The sequence below is a fragment of the Choloepus didactylus genome, chromosome 4 (assembly GCF_015220235.1).
Source record: "Choloepus didactylus isolate mChoDid1 chromosome 4, mChoDid1.pri, whole genome shotgun sequence".
In the NCBI taxonomy this organism is placed as follows: domain Eukaryota; kingdom Metazoa; phylum Chordata; class Mammalia; order Pilosa; family Megalonychidae; genus Choloepus; species Choloepus didactylus.
The window spans coordinates 5,700,601-5,715,337 of NC_051310.1; the positions used below are offsets into that span (position 1 = coordinate 5,700,601).

The following is a 14,737-nucleotide window of genomic DNA, read 5'->3' on the forward strand; positions in this document are numbered from 1 at the left end:
TCACCCCTAGCTCCAAAAATTAGTTAATTAATTTGTTAATTAATTCAGCAGTTGAGGCTGGGTTGAGCTTTCCTTCTTGCTCTCAGCAGATTGTTGTTTCTTTTCCTTTCAGGGAGCCAGCTGCAAGACATTCCACAGGGTTTGGGCAGGGAGGGGTGCCTGACGCCTGGTTGGGGGAACTTAAAAAGTTCACTGAGATCTCAGCTTTTCCACTGGTTCAGAACTTGTGTACAATATGTGACTGGTCACTGGAGACCTTGAAAATACTGTTTCATAGAGTTTCTGGATAAATACCAGCTGCCCTAGAGGAGAGACTAAATTCCATGTCTCACCACTCTGCCATCTTGCCTCACCCTCTTCTCTGTCTTTTAAAAATCAGTCTTGCTAAGGGTTTGTAGAGATTTTAATCTTTACAAGGAACCACCTTTTGGTTTTGTTAATTTTCTCTGTAGTATTTCTGCTTTATATATTTTTTGATTTCAGCTCTTAGATTTACAAACTCCTTTCTTCTACTTTCCTGGTTTAACTTGTTATTCTTTTTTAATGTCTTGAGATGGAAGCTTGGATCATTTATTTTCAATCTTTCTTCTTCTCTGAAATATGCATTCAAAGCTTTTAAGCCCTGCTTTGTCTGCCTCCCAAAGTTTTGATGTGTTGCACCATCATTATTATTCAGTTCAAAGTATTTTCTAATTTTCATATTGATTTATTTTTTGACCTATAGCTTATTTAGAAGTACATTGCTTGACTCCCAAACATCTGGTAGTTTTCTAGTTATCTCTCTGTCATTGATTTCTAGTTAATCCTAATGTGATCAGACAACATACTTTATATGACTTCAGTTCTTTGAAATTTATTGAGATTTGATTTATGCCCTAATGTATGGTTTATTTTGGTAAATGTTCCACATGCCCTTAAAAGGAATATGTATTTGGAAGTTTTTGGAAGTGGTATTATATAGATGTCAATTAGGTCAAACTGCTTCATCATGTTGCTTGATCTCATATACCTATTTTTTCTCTGCTTATTGTATCAATTTCTGAGATAAGAGTGTTAAAAAATCTTCAACCAGATTTGAAAATACGTTGATTTCTCTTTTTATTTCTGCCCACTTTTGCTTTGTATATTTTGAAGCTATGCTTTCATGCTTAGAGTGCTTTGTTTTCCTGTTGAATTGACTCTTTAATCGTTATGAAACACAACTTGTTGTTTCAGGGACTACCTCTGGCCTTCAGGTCTACCTTATCTGGTGATATCACTTTAACTCCAGTGACAGCAAGGTGTGACATCACCCATCCCTTCTCTTTCAACCTTTCTGTGTCCTTCAATTGTACTTGTATGCAAAGTGTGTGTCTCGTAAACAGCATATTGTTGGATCTTGATTTTTATCCACTCTAAAATTTTTGCTTTTAATTGGAGTGTTTATTCCATTACACTTAACAAAATTGGTTGCTATAGTTAAATGTAATGGAATAAACACTCCAAACAAATAGCAAGGTTTGTTCTGTGTTTTTGTTCCTAATTGACCTTCCCTGTCTTCTTTAGGAATAATCAAGTATTTACAGTATTACATTAAATTCATTAGCTCTTTAGTTAGACATTCTCATATCTTTGCAGTGATTTCCGTGGACTAGAGATTTCAATTTGCATTCCTGACTTATGATAGTTTACCTTAGGTTAGCACTTTTACCACTTCCCAAACAGTACAAGAATCTTACAAAATTTTCTCTCCTCCTGCCTTTTATGCTAATATTTTCACATATTTTTATTTCTCTGTGTAACAGCACAAAACATTATTACTAATTTTGTTTCAAATAGTGAATGGACTTTCATTAAATAATTAATTTATATTTACCCACGTTTACTCTTTCCCATATTCTTCATTCTTTCCTGTAATTCTTTGCGTCCATCTGGAGCTATTTCCCTTTGGCCTAAAGAAACCTCACCTGGTGTTTCTTGTATGGCTTGTCTGTTGGTGACAAATTCCCTAAGCTTTTGTTTATCTGAAAATGTTTTTATTTCACTTTCTTTTTTTTTTTAACTTTTTGTTTTGAAGGAATTATAGATTTAGGGGAAATTGCAAAGGTAGTACAGAGAAATTCTGTGTACCCTTTGTCCGTTTTCCCCGATGCTTGCATCTTATATAATTATACAGAATATCAAAATCAGGAAATTGACAGAGGTACACTGTGTGTGCACAGTTCTATAACATTTTATTATGTGTGGGTTTGTGTCTCCATGCCCCAGTCAAGATTCAGAACTCATCCATTACCACGACAATCTACTGGTGCCAACACTCGAACAGCCTGAGTGAAGTGTAGAAACCTTACTCCAGTTAAACCCTTTACTTTCCTCCATTTATAATAAGATTGTCTTAACCATTTTCTCCACAAGCATTGAGATCCTCATCAGGCAATGTTATATTTTTTGCTTCAATTATCAACATCATTTAGAAAATGCAAGACAAGAAGGAGACATTATTGTATTTATCCATATTCTTGCTAGTTCCGATGTTTCTTCTTCCTACTGATGTTTCAAAGTTCCTTCTTTTTTTCATTTCCTTTCTGTTTCAAAAAGTTCTCCTGACAAATTCTCTTAGTTTTCCTGTGCCTTACAATGTTTTTTTCCCCTTCATTCCTGAAGGACAGTTTTGCTCGATGTGGAATTTGGGGTTGACAGATCTTTTCTTTCTGCACTTGAAAAACATTGCATAACTTCCTCCTGGAAATCCTCTGTCATTCAAATCGGCTTTCCCCTGTGGCTTCGGAGTCATTTCTTGCTGCTTGAGAGAAGTTTTCTTTGTCATTAGTTTTCTGAAGTTTGATCATGAGGTGTCTTTGCATGAATTTCTTTGGGTTTACACTGTTCTTGGATCTGTATTTTTACGTCCTTTGCCAGACTTGAGAAATTCTCAGCTATTATCTTTGAATAACTTTTCAGTCCCACCCCTTTTCCTCTCTTGTCGCCAGAGGACTTTGATGACATGAATGTCAATCTTTTGTTGTCGTCCCACACATCCCTGAAGTTCTGTTAATCTTTTTTTCAGTCTGTTTTTTCTGTGTTCAGATTGAGTGATTTCTGTTTTTCTATCTTCAAGTTCACTGATTCTTTTGTTTGACATCTCCATTCTGCTGTTGTCCCCATGTACTGAGGGCTTTTTTTGTTTCAGTTATTACGTTTTTTTAGTCCTAAAATTTCCATGTCGTTCTTCTTTATACTTTCATTTCTATCTCTGCATTTGTTTCAAGCATGTTTGTAATTGCTCATCAGCAGCTGCTTTAAAATCCTTGTTAATTCCAACATTCGTGTCATCACATTGTCCACCTTTTACAGTTGTCAGTGAGAGAATTAGCTCTACAAGGCAATCTATCATGGCTAAGTCTCTTTTAAAAAATTCAACACATTATAGTCCATTCGGTGATAAAACACCCCCAAATTTGGCTGATAGCACCTCTTTAAGGAGGTTCTTGAGAACTTTTGTCATGTCTGTGTCAGTTTAGAGTACTTCCTTACTTTTTTTTAAACTGCAAATTTTATTGAGATATATTTACACATCATAAAATCCATCCAAGGTATACAATCAATGTCTCACAGTATCATCATTTGGCACAAATAAATGGTCTTGGTTAATCTTTTATGTTTCCTGCCCCAGGCCTGCTCTCAGCTTCTAGGCTATTTCAGCGGAGAGAGCAAAGAAGTAAATATTTAAAAATTAGTTCATACTGACATTTCTGATCTTATCCCAGCATCTTGAGGAGGGAGATCTTCCCCTTCTCCTTTTTTGCATCCCTTTTCTCCTACAATGAAGCCTGGTCATCAGTGACATCAATATATTTACTTTTTTGCTTAATCCTACACTACACAGAAAATCATTTAAGAATTGCAGCCCCAAATCCACTAGCAACAGCACATTTCTAAGGAAAGTTCAGGATTTCTTTTCTTTCTTAAAATATATTCCACTGAAGTTATACATGAATGTGTTAAAAAATTACCTGGATTAATTCTTGTTTTTCTTCTATGTGTTTACATTATCAAACTGATATAGAGTTATATCCATTTGTTTCTGTTTGCATTTCATTTCAGGTACCCCTCCCCCATCTTGTTGATTTAATTTTATTTTATGAATGTGTAAAATATTAATGTGATTCAAAAGACAAAATGGTATTAGAAGTTACATTCAGACAAGTTCATTTCCCCTCCCTTTCCCTTACTATGTGTGAAACTGAGCATTTAAAAATATATTGAAGCTAGCCAATTTCACTGGAATCTGTTTTTACCTTTCTGTTTCTTTTGGCAGATATTTATAATTTTCTCTATTTCTTTAGTGAAAATACAGCTGTTTATAATTTCTGTTTCTCTTGGGATAAATTTTGGTAAATTGTACTTTCTTAGAAAATTATCCATTTCACTGAAGTTTTCACATTTATTTGCATAGAGTTGTGCAAAGTAGTCTATTATGATTTTTAAGAAGTCCTCATTTTCAATGTGTATTACCTCTTATCATTTTTTATTTTGTATACATGTGCTTTGTTCCTTTTTTTTTTCTTGATTAATTATTGGCTTGTTAATTTTTTTGAAGGATCAGCTTTTAATTTATTAATTAGTTCTATGTTTTTCTATTTTCTACCTCATTGATTCCTGCTTTTATCTTTATTATTTCCTTAATTGTTCATTCTTTTAGTTTATTTTGTTGTTCATTTTCTAGGCTTTTTTTTTTTTTCAGTTGGGAGTGTAGTTCACTTATTTCCATTCTTTTGTTTTTACTGATATAAGTATTTAGGTTATGAATTTCGCTCTGATAACTGTCATAAAAGTATCTCAAAAATGCTGATATGTCACATTATCATTATCCTTATTTTAAAAGAAATCCTGCAATCCCAGTTTGTATTTTGCTTTTCCTCTGAGAGTTGTTTGAGAGATTTCAACTTTCCAGGTAGAAAATTTATTTTTTTAAATTTGTTTTTAATTTCCAGGTTTAATGCATTCTGATCTATTTGTAGCATTTCTACTTAATGAAAAGTATTGTGATTTCGTGTTTACGTGTGTTTTGGTGAATATTTCATGTATGTCTGAGAAGGTACAAAATTCTCCTGTAAATTTTATACATAACCATAAGATCCACTTATTGAATACGTTACTTGGTTATCCTATAACCTGCCTTTTTTTGTTTCCCTTGTCCTTGAGTAGTGTGTTTGAGTCTCTTCTTAGAAGGGTATTTCTGTTCATTTTTTTTTACGTGTCCTGTAGCTTTTGCTTTATAAAGGTGTGTCACAGCCCAAGAGGGCTTTTGTAGCCAAAGGACTAAAGAAAGCACTGGACATGTTCTGAGACATGAGCTTTTATTATAGGGCTTACCTATAGGGTGGGGAAGTCGAGCCACGTTGCCCTGAAATCAGGAGTTTCTCTGAATGGATTCAGAACTGCTCTGAGTGGCAGTGTGTTTGGAGCACAACGTGGAAATAGTCCGCACTTCGGGGGGCTGAATAAGCTGCTTGTAAGGGCTCGACATTCCAACGAGTATGAGAGCATAAGATGGGGAGCCGGGTGGTGAAACGTAGGAAGGGGTTGATTGTAATCAACAGGGAGGAGGGGAGGATTATAGGTTATCTTGTAGATGACAGTATTTCAGGGAGTCTCAGGGAGGAGGTATAGATTACATTTAGCACCTGATATTATAAGGAGAAGAGGTCAAACCTTAACTGTCCTAGGTCACACAAGCTGCTGTGTGCAGTCTTCAAGAACTTGGGGGCCCGGGGCTCCCACAATGTAGGTGGTTGCCATGCTGATTGCCGCATAGATATTCAAAACTGTTAAATATTCATTGGCCTAATATTCATAGTCGCATCTAATGCCTTTGGCCTTAATTGCACCTTGTCTGGTATCAGAGTCAAACCTCTACTTTTTTATTGTCTCCGCTTGCCTGATACATCTTTGCTTATCCCTTGATTTTCAGTCTTTCTAAATCACTCTGTTTAGAGTCATGTCTTCTCTGTGAGCCAACTGGAAAGTCTTTTTCTTTTAATAGGTGAGTTACACCTTTACCACTGGGAACGAAATTCTAGTCTTGGCTTTGCCATATCACTGCATGTACCACTTACTGTATTTATCGTGTTATATTTATTATGTTTCTCATACGGTTTTGTTGCTTTGTTTTTCTTATTTGTTCCTTTCTGTTTTTATATTTATTTTGGGAAAGTTTGTGTTTTTGTTTGAGTGACTAGAGATATCTAATATCTTATATTATGTTTGGTTAGCTTGAAACATACAGAACTGGCATTTTTGTAGGTCAAAAATGGTCAGAGATAGGCAATTTCAGATGGTGAAACGAATCAAAGGCACACTGGTTTGTTGGCATTAAATCCTCCTGCCTCGTAATCTATGTGACAGTCGGTGAGCTTTTCCATGTCCCTCTTTGTCTCTTCCACCTCCTCCTGTTTTCAGTTGCATTATTTCTATTTTGCCTGAACATACATTTGTGTATTATTCCTCCGCCCTGACTCTTATTGTTATGTTAGCCTTAGAGCTACACTAAAATATATTTAATCCTCACCACCAGCCCTCAGGAAGAGCTTGTGAGTGCAATGTTTCCTGGGTTCTGGAACATTTGAAACTGTCTTTCACAGCCTCGATTCCTGAAGGACAGCTTGGCTTGGTAGTCCTTGCAATTTCCAATTAGGTTCATCCAGGTGCTCAAAAATGTCAAGTTAAGTACACTATTTTTTGAAACCAAAAGAGATCTGCAAGTGAGAATCATTTACATCCCCACCCCCCTGCCCCATTTCATCTTTTAGCTCTTAAAGTCTTGACAATCTTGTTCTTTGGAGACCCACTTCGCTATATAACACTCAAGCCTGGGATTCTGGTGTCATTTTTTCACATAGCATCGAAACAGACGGATGGTACTGTCACAGCTGGGATTTTATCAGTCACCTGACTGATCATATCATTTGGAGCTGCATGCAAACTTTTTTGTACAAGAGGCTGTGAATAACGCCACGGATTAGTTGAATCTCAGGATTTTTCAGAACGAACTTTGAGGTAGATCTGTCCCACCTTCCCTCATACACCAATGTCTGTTCACAACACAAGTGGTCCCTCCAAAAGGATTTCTGTGTGTATTCCAAAGTATTCATTTAGCAGCTTGAATGCTTCATCCCATTTAATTTGTTTGGGGATGACTTACAAGAGCAAACGCTGTTCTCCCAGCCTCTCTCCTGTAAGGATGCTAATTAGGGCTATTCACTGAGCCCAATTAGTTATGCATTAATATATAGATTCATCAATCTGCAATGAAAACTTTTTTGACTGAACAAACCTTTTAATCAGTGTTATCTTTGTCATCCGACATGTAGTCAATTCGTTTACTAATAATATTATTTGAAAATGCCACCTTTTCCATTTTCTTTGCTTCATTAGTCTCAGACACAGTGTTGACAATTTCCAATCAGGCTGTTAAAATGAGCGATTCTGCAATTATGTGTCATTTCGGCTGTAGTTCTTAATTGCTCGACCTTGTAACCAGCTCCTTGAGCTCCATCGGATACTGGGGCAATCGATCTTGGAAAGGAACTTTGTTTCTTAATTCCTGCTTGCGGATGCTTACAAAAGGTCACATCTTTTTTTTTCTGCACAGAATGAATGTTGCGTGGTGAGATGCTGGCTTGCTCTACTTGGCTCCCTTGCCTTGTTGGATAACTCCCATCCAAATAAGATATTTAGGCTGGGGATGGGGTTGGGTGGGTGTGGGTGGGGTGGGGTGGGTAATTGTCAGGGCACATGGATCCCAACATGCGGCAATCCTCATTATGTTGTTTAATTAACGACTTAAATTTTTGGGGGGAATTACTGCTTGTCTCGTGACCAGGATGACTTTCCAACTTTAATTAAAAAGTTGTCAGTTATGAAGGGAATATAAATATCTGTAAAAGTACCTCCATTTGAATATGAATTACTTAAAGAGAATTGAAGCCTCTACAGCTTCAGAAAATCAGTTGTCCAAGGAATTTAAAAAAGATTGTCTGCATTATTAAATGTTTTTTTAAATAAAAATTTTGAAAGTGAGCATGAGTTAGAGAAAATAGGATGTATTAAAATATTGATTTACATTTAGTCCAAGAATTAAAATTCTGAAAAGTTCACAAAATGTGACTACTATTTACACACGTGTAATAAAATTCATTTTGAAAAGATAGATTTCCTGATGCTTAAATGCCTACAGTCCCCTTTAATGAATTAATTTACTTAAAGTATGTTAAATCATTACTTTTCAAAGACATAGAACTACTTTTAAGGTTTCTAAACCAAATAATAATTTATTGTGAAATTTCATTAAAAATCAGACTTTGGGTAATTGTTAATATCAGTTTTTTTAAATTTAATAAATTTTATTTTGAAATAAATTAAATCTTACAGGAACGGTCGCAAAAACAGTATAAACCCCATACACAGAACTCCATCATACCCCAACCCCCTCCCCCGATACCCTGTCCACCACCTTTAAGATCCTGTCACACCACTGTTTCTTTCTTTCCCTCCCTCTCTCCCTCCCTCCCTCCCTATCTATCATCCATCATCTGTTGCTCTGTCCTCTGAACATATGAGAGTTAGCTGCACATGTCTTTGAGCAAACAATATAATTCACATATACCTTTCCCATGGACAAGAACATTCTTTTATGCAATCTCATTAAGCGCAGCTAAGAAGTTCAAGAAATTCAACATTGATATAAAGCTTACATTCTATATTTCCTTTTTTTTCTTTCTTTTGTCCCACCTGTGTCCCTTTCAGCCTCCTCTCCTCCATCCTCAGATCCCATCCAGGATCATCCTTGGCATTTAGTTGTCATTATCTACTTAGACTGTCTTTTTTTTTTTTTTTTTTCAATTGTGGAGACATATATACAGCCCAAATCTTCCCATTCCAACCCCTCCCTAGCATTCCATTAGTGGGATTAATCATATGTAGAATGTTGCAATGCTATCACCCTCTCACCATCCATTTCTAGAAGTTTCCCTTCACCCCAAACAGAAACCCTACACTCATTTCTTAACTCCCCATTGCCCCTTCCCCCACTTCTCGGAACCCCTACTCTACTTTTCATCTCTATGGTCGTATTCTCTGATGCTTTCTTTGTATTTACTGTGGGGCTTAAATTTAACATCTTAAATCTATAACAATCTTGTTTTTCTTTGATACCAACTTAACTTCAATATGACACATAAACTACGTTCCTATACTCTATCATTCCCCCACCTTTATGTAGTTCTTGTCAAAAATTACATATTTTCCATTGAGTCCAAAACCACTGATTCATCATTACAGTTTATGTATTTTAGATCCTGTAGGAAGTAAATAGTGGAGTTATAAATAAAAAATACAGTAGTATTGGTATTTATATTTACCATGTGATCTTTACTGGAAATCTTTATTTCTTCATGTAGTTTCAGTCAATTGTTTAGTGTCCCTTCCTTTCAGCCTGCTCAACTCCCTTTAGCATTTCTTATAGGACTGATTACTGGTGATGAAGTCCCTCAGCTTTTGATTATCCAAGAATGTTTTTGTCTCCCCCTCATTTTTATCCTCCAGGTGTTTGTGAATTCTCCAAGTCTCTGATGGTTGTTGACTTCTATTTGTATTCCATTATGGTCAGAGAATATGCTTTGAACAAATTCATTTTTTATTTTTTATTTTATTGAGGTTTGTTTTTATGTCCCAGCATACGGTCTGTTCTGGAGAAAGATCCATGATCACTAGAGAAGAATGTGTGTCCCAGTGACCTGGGATGTAATATTCTATATATGTCTGTTAAATTTCTCTGTATCTCTCTCTCCTTTCTTTGTTTCTCTGTTGGTAGGGCTCCCTTCAGTATCTGAAGTAGGGCAGGTCTTTTATTAGCTAAATCTCTCAGCATTTGTTTGTCTATGAAAAATGTAAGCTCTCCCTCAAATTTGAAGGGGAATTTTGCTGGATAAAGTATTCTTGGTTGGAAATTTTTCTCTCTCAGAATTTTAAATATGTCATGCCACTGCCTTCTCACCTCCATGGTGGCCCCTGAGTAGTCACTACTTAGTCTTATGTTGTTTCCTTTGTATGTGGTGAATCACTTTGCTCTTGCTGCTTTCAGAACTTGCTCCTTCTCTTCAGTATTTGGCAATCTGATCAGAATATGTCTTGGAGTGTGTTTATTTGGATTTATTCTATTTGGAGTTCACTGGGCATTTATGCTTTGTGTATTTATATTGTGTAGAAGGTTTGGGAAGTTTTCCCCAACAATGTCTTTGCATACTCTTTCTAGACCTTTATCCTTCTCTTCCCCTTCTGGGACACCAATGAGTCTTGAATTTGGATGTTTTATTTGTATTTATTTATTTATTTTTTTAAATCTTCATTTTATTTAGATCTATTCACATACCACGCAGTCATACAAAACAAATAGTACATTCGATTGTTTACAGTACCATTACATAGTTGTACTTTCATCACCTAAATCAATCCCTGACACCTTCATTAGCACACACACAAAAATAACAAGAATAATAATTAAAGTGAAAAAGAGCAATTAAAGTAAAAAAGAACACTGGGTGCCTTTGTCTGTCTGTTTGTTTGTTTGTTTCCTTCCCCTATTTTTCTACCCATTCATCCACAAACTAGACGAAGGGGAGCGTGGTCCCCATGGCCCTCCCAATCGCATTGTCACCCCTCACAAGCCACACTTCCATACAATTGCCTTCAAGATTCATGGACGTTTTATTTTATCTATCATATCCCTGAGATCCATTTCGATTTTTTCGATTTTTTTCCCCATTCTTTATTTTCTTCTTTCATTCTCTGTTCTGTGGTCCTCAAGGAGGCTGAGTTGTTGTTCAACTTCCTCTAATCTTGTATTATGAGTATCCAGAGTCTTTTTAATTTGGCCAACAGTTTCTTTAATTTCCATAAGAACTATTTTTTAATTTACTCTTGCAATATCTTCTTCATGCTCTTCTAGGGTCTTCTCTATGTCCTTTATATCCTGTGCCATGCTCTTGTTGCCTGTCTGTAGTTCTTTGATTAATTGTGGCAAGTACTGTGTGTCTTCTGATCTTTTGATTTGGGTGTTTGGGTTTGGGTTCTCCATATCATCTGGTTTTATTATATGCTTTAACATTTTCTGTTGTTTTTGGCCTCTTGGCATTTGCTTTACTTGATCTTCAATTTGTCAGATTTGCAGCTTGGTGGCGTACACTTTCTCTAACTAACCAGCAGATGGCATCCGTGAGTCACCTATTCCCCTCAAGTCAGTTCTCCCCAACTTTGTCTTTGTGGTGTGTGGGGATCTGATTCTTGTGGGGTCCAATTTGTGCACTTAATTTGGGTGTGTTGTCGGTGCTGTCCACCCTGAATGAGGGGCATGTGTCTGAGTGGTTAGGCAGGCAGGGCAGCTTTAATAATCAAACCTCCCAGGTGTTCCTGGAGATTTAATGCTGTTCTCTGCCGCTGACCCAAAAGTCCTTGGTATTGGTGTAGGTTCCCTGGGATTTCCGGGTGGTTCCCTCTTTCCTGCTGTGCTCTTCCAGGACCTCTGCTGAGGGAAAGAGGGCTGTGCCATGTCACAAGTTGTGCCAGCCTTAAGGGAAGCCCTGGGCCGCCGGGCTATGCAGGGGCATTCCCAGTCTGCTTCAAAGATGGTTTAATGGGACACGTTAACTTCCCCCTTTCTGCACAGATCCGCCCTCCCAGCTCCGGGACAATCAGCCGTGGGTGTATTAAAGGCCACTGTCCATGGCCGATATTGTGGCATGTGCATGGTGCTGCAGGAAAGACTCCCTGTCACGCTGGGTTTCTTGGCATGGCTCTGTGCTGTGGGTTCAGCCCCAGGCAGTAGTGCCCCTGCCCGCCGGGAGATAGCTGCAAGTTGTGCATTTTTTTCCTCCTTTTGGCTCCCCTTTGCTCCCCTGAGCCCAAGACAATCAGCAGTGGGTGTGGGAAGGGGCATTCTCCACACCAGACACTGAGGCGTTAGCCCAGCCCACTCCCGTTGTATCTGCAGCTGCTCCTGGGCTTTTTTTTTTTTTTTTCAAAGAACTAGTCCATCTCCAAATGCCAATCTACTGTTTCCCCACACCTCAGTGTGGCCGAGGGACTTTCAGCCGACTCACTCACTCCTTTCAGAATGCAGACTCCTGGTTTCACCAAATGCACAGTCCCCGTAGATTTAGCAGACCTTGTCTGGCTGGTGCTACTCTGGAAGTGGTGTTCTGGGTCACTTTCTGGTTTTTATCTAGTATTTTTCATGGAGGTGTTTTTTGCTCTGTCTCACCTAGCCGCCATCTTAGGTTCTCCCCTAATATCAGTTTTTTTAAAAATAAGCTAAAAAAAGAAATCAAGAAGTAGCAACCAGGAAAAAGGAACTAAAATCAATTATGTTTTATTTGGATGCGCCCCATACTAGAAAGTCATCATCACCACTGAGATAAAAAAAACAACAATCATAGAGCCTACTATAGAATTAACACTTGTGAAAAATCAGAGCAAATCTAAAGGAAAACGAAATATTTTACACCATCTTGCACAACCAAGAACTTCATTGATAAACCACTGGTGACTGAACTCAACTCATTGGTTGGTTGATGGAAAGACCAGGTCATACCATGAGGTAGCCTTGGGGGTTGCCCCCTGGAGTGGGTGCTGCAATACAGCCCTAGATGCCAGAATAATAAAGACTAAATTCAGGAAATTCACAGAGGAGGTGTCCAGCTAAGGTTCCACCCACAGGGAAGGGTGTCAAGTCCAGCTGCACAACTGGACTGGGGGCTGCCATCTTGATTCCAGGTGGCTTTTGCTGAGGGGGGCAGGGCAGGCATTCAGAGAGTCTGGGCCCTGTGTTGCCGAATCCATCCACCCTGACACCTGCCTGACCTCTGGGCTTCCCTTTGCATAACACACGTTCGATTGCTTTAGCCTGAGTCAGAGTGGTTTTTGTTCCTTTCAGCCAAAGACATCTAGATTGAGATGGTTCTCAGTTCAATAGACAGACGGGAAGCTGGATGAGGAGCTGCGCATGGAGAGAGAAGGCTGGAGACCCCTCTCCAGTGGTGCCTGGTGGGGTCTGGTGGCAAAGGAGCTGTGCCAGGCGCTTACCCCCGGGCCTAGAGGAAAAGCCTGCAAGGGCAGGTGAGGGGACCAGTTCATCTTGCAAAGTTTTGTTATGATTCAGAAAGGACTGACATTGTTTGGGAAGTGGGGGTGGGAGGGGAAGGAGTGACCTCTCTTCTGAGACAGACCGTGAGTGATGGTGGCTATGAAACGCTCACCTTTAAAGGTCAGCCCAGCAGACGTGCGCCTCCGGTAACCGCGGCCAAATTCATTAACTTGTCACGGCCATGCGGAGCCTGTCAGATGTCCTTCCACTGGACATGCATTAATCCCAATGACTCCCAGGCCAAAATATGAAGGGTGTGCGTTTGTGTGTGTGTGTGTGTGTGTGTGTGTGTGTGTGTGTGTGTGTGTGTGTGGTGGATATAGGGAAGCGATGGCCAGCGCTTAATTCAATTCTGTTCACTTAATTATAAAATTTTGCTGAGGACAGTGATAGCTGGCGCAGGTTGAGGGTGTGCCGTGTGCCAGCTCGGGGCAAGCCCTTGATGATCATTGTCCACACCCTCTTTCGGAGGTGTGCGTGCTGAGTCCCATCTGGGAGCAAAGGAGGCTTGGAAGGCTGGGCGATGTCCTGGATGTCCTAGTGGCCAAGCTGGGTGTCACCTCCGACCTTCAGATCCAGAGGCCACGCTCTCTGCTGCCGTCGACCCTCCCCACCCACCAGGTGCCGCTGTGCTGAGCCGTGGGGACCTGACCTTCTGGGCCCCGTAAGGGGGAGTGGGGCTCGCATTTTCCGGGTGCAGGCCAGCTCCCGGGGGCTATAAGCGGGTGGCGGTGTCTCACCTGTGAATGGGCTAAGGGTGGGAGGAGGGTCTGGAGGCTGAGGAGGACCCCCTCAGGCAGGCACCCCCCCACCTCGGTCACCTGCAGGCAGGGGGAGGCCCCGCCCCCCTGGCCATCCCCCCTCCCCTCCCCCAGCAGGTAGAGCCGGCAGGCTTCCCCCCCGGACACCAGGGCCCCGCCAGCCGCGCCTGTGCATGTGCAGGCCTGTGGTGTGCAACACGTGTTCAAAGCCGTGTTCGCTCGGAGGCCACGCGTGAGGAAGAGAGACGCCAGGTCACCGCGGGCAGCGGGGAAGTTTTAGCGCTCATGCCTGCAAGGAAGGGCGTCAGCTACCCGCAGCCCCCCCAGAGGAGCCACAGACGGGCGGGTGTCCTCCCGGCTTCCCTCTCCCAGCTCCGCTGCTCTCTCGGGTCCGCATCCACTCATTCCACGAGTGTTCGCTGGCACCAGCTACGCCCCAGGCACGCCCCTCACGCTCAAGCCCCCTCGTCCTGGTTTAGCTTCCGGGAGGGCGGGGATGACAGGGACAGTCAGGGGAAGGGGGTGCTCTACAGAGGACGGACAGGGAAGGGCCCCCGAGGAGGGGACATGTTGCCAGGGATCGGAATGAAGCAGGAGGGGGCCATGGGGGGCCGGGGAGCAGAGGGTGGAGGGGCAGGTGGAGGCGCAGCGAGGGGTCTGGGTGGGTGGAGCTGGGGGCGGGGCGATGTGAGGGGCGGGGCGACGTGATGGGCGGGCGATGGGGGGCGGGGTGATGTGAGGGGCGGGGTGACGTGAGGGGCGGGTGATGCAGGGGCGGAGCGATGTGATGGGCGGG

General features: G+C 40.8%; 1 pseudogene; it reads right to left on the bottom strand.

Annotated features, from left to right (window-relative positions):
- The window catches only part of LOC119532547, a 97,883-nt pseudogene extending 83,655 nt beyond the window's left edge, over positions 1 to 14,228 (bottom strand).
- Positions 14,229 to 14,737: the final 509 nt, after the last annotated feature.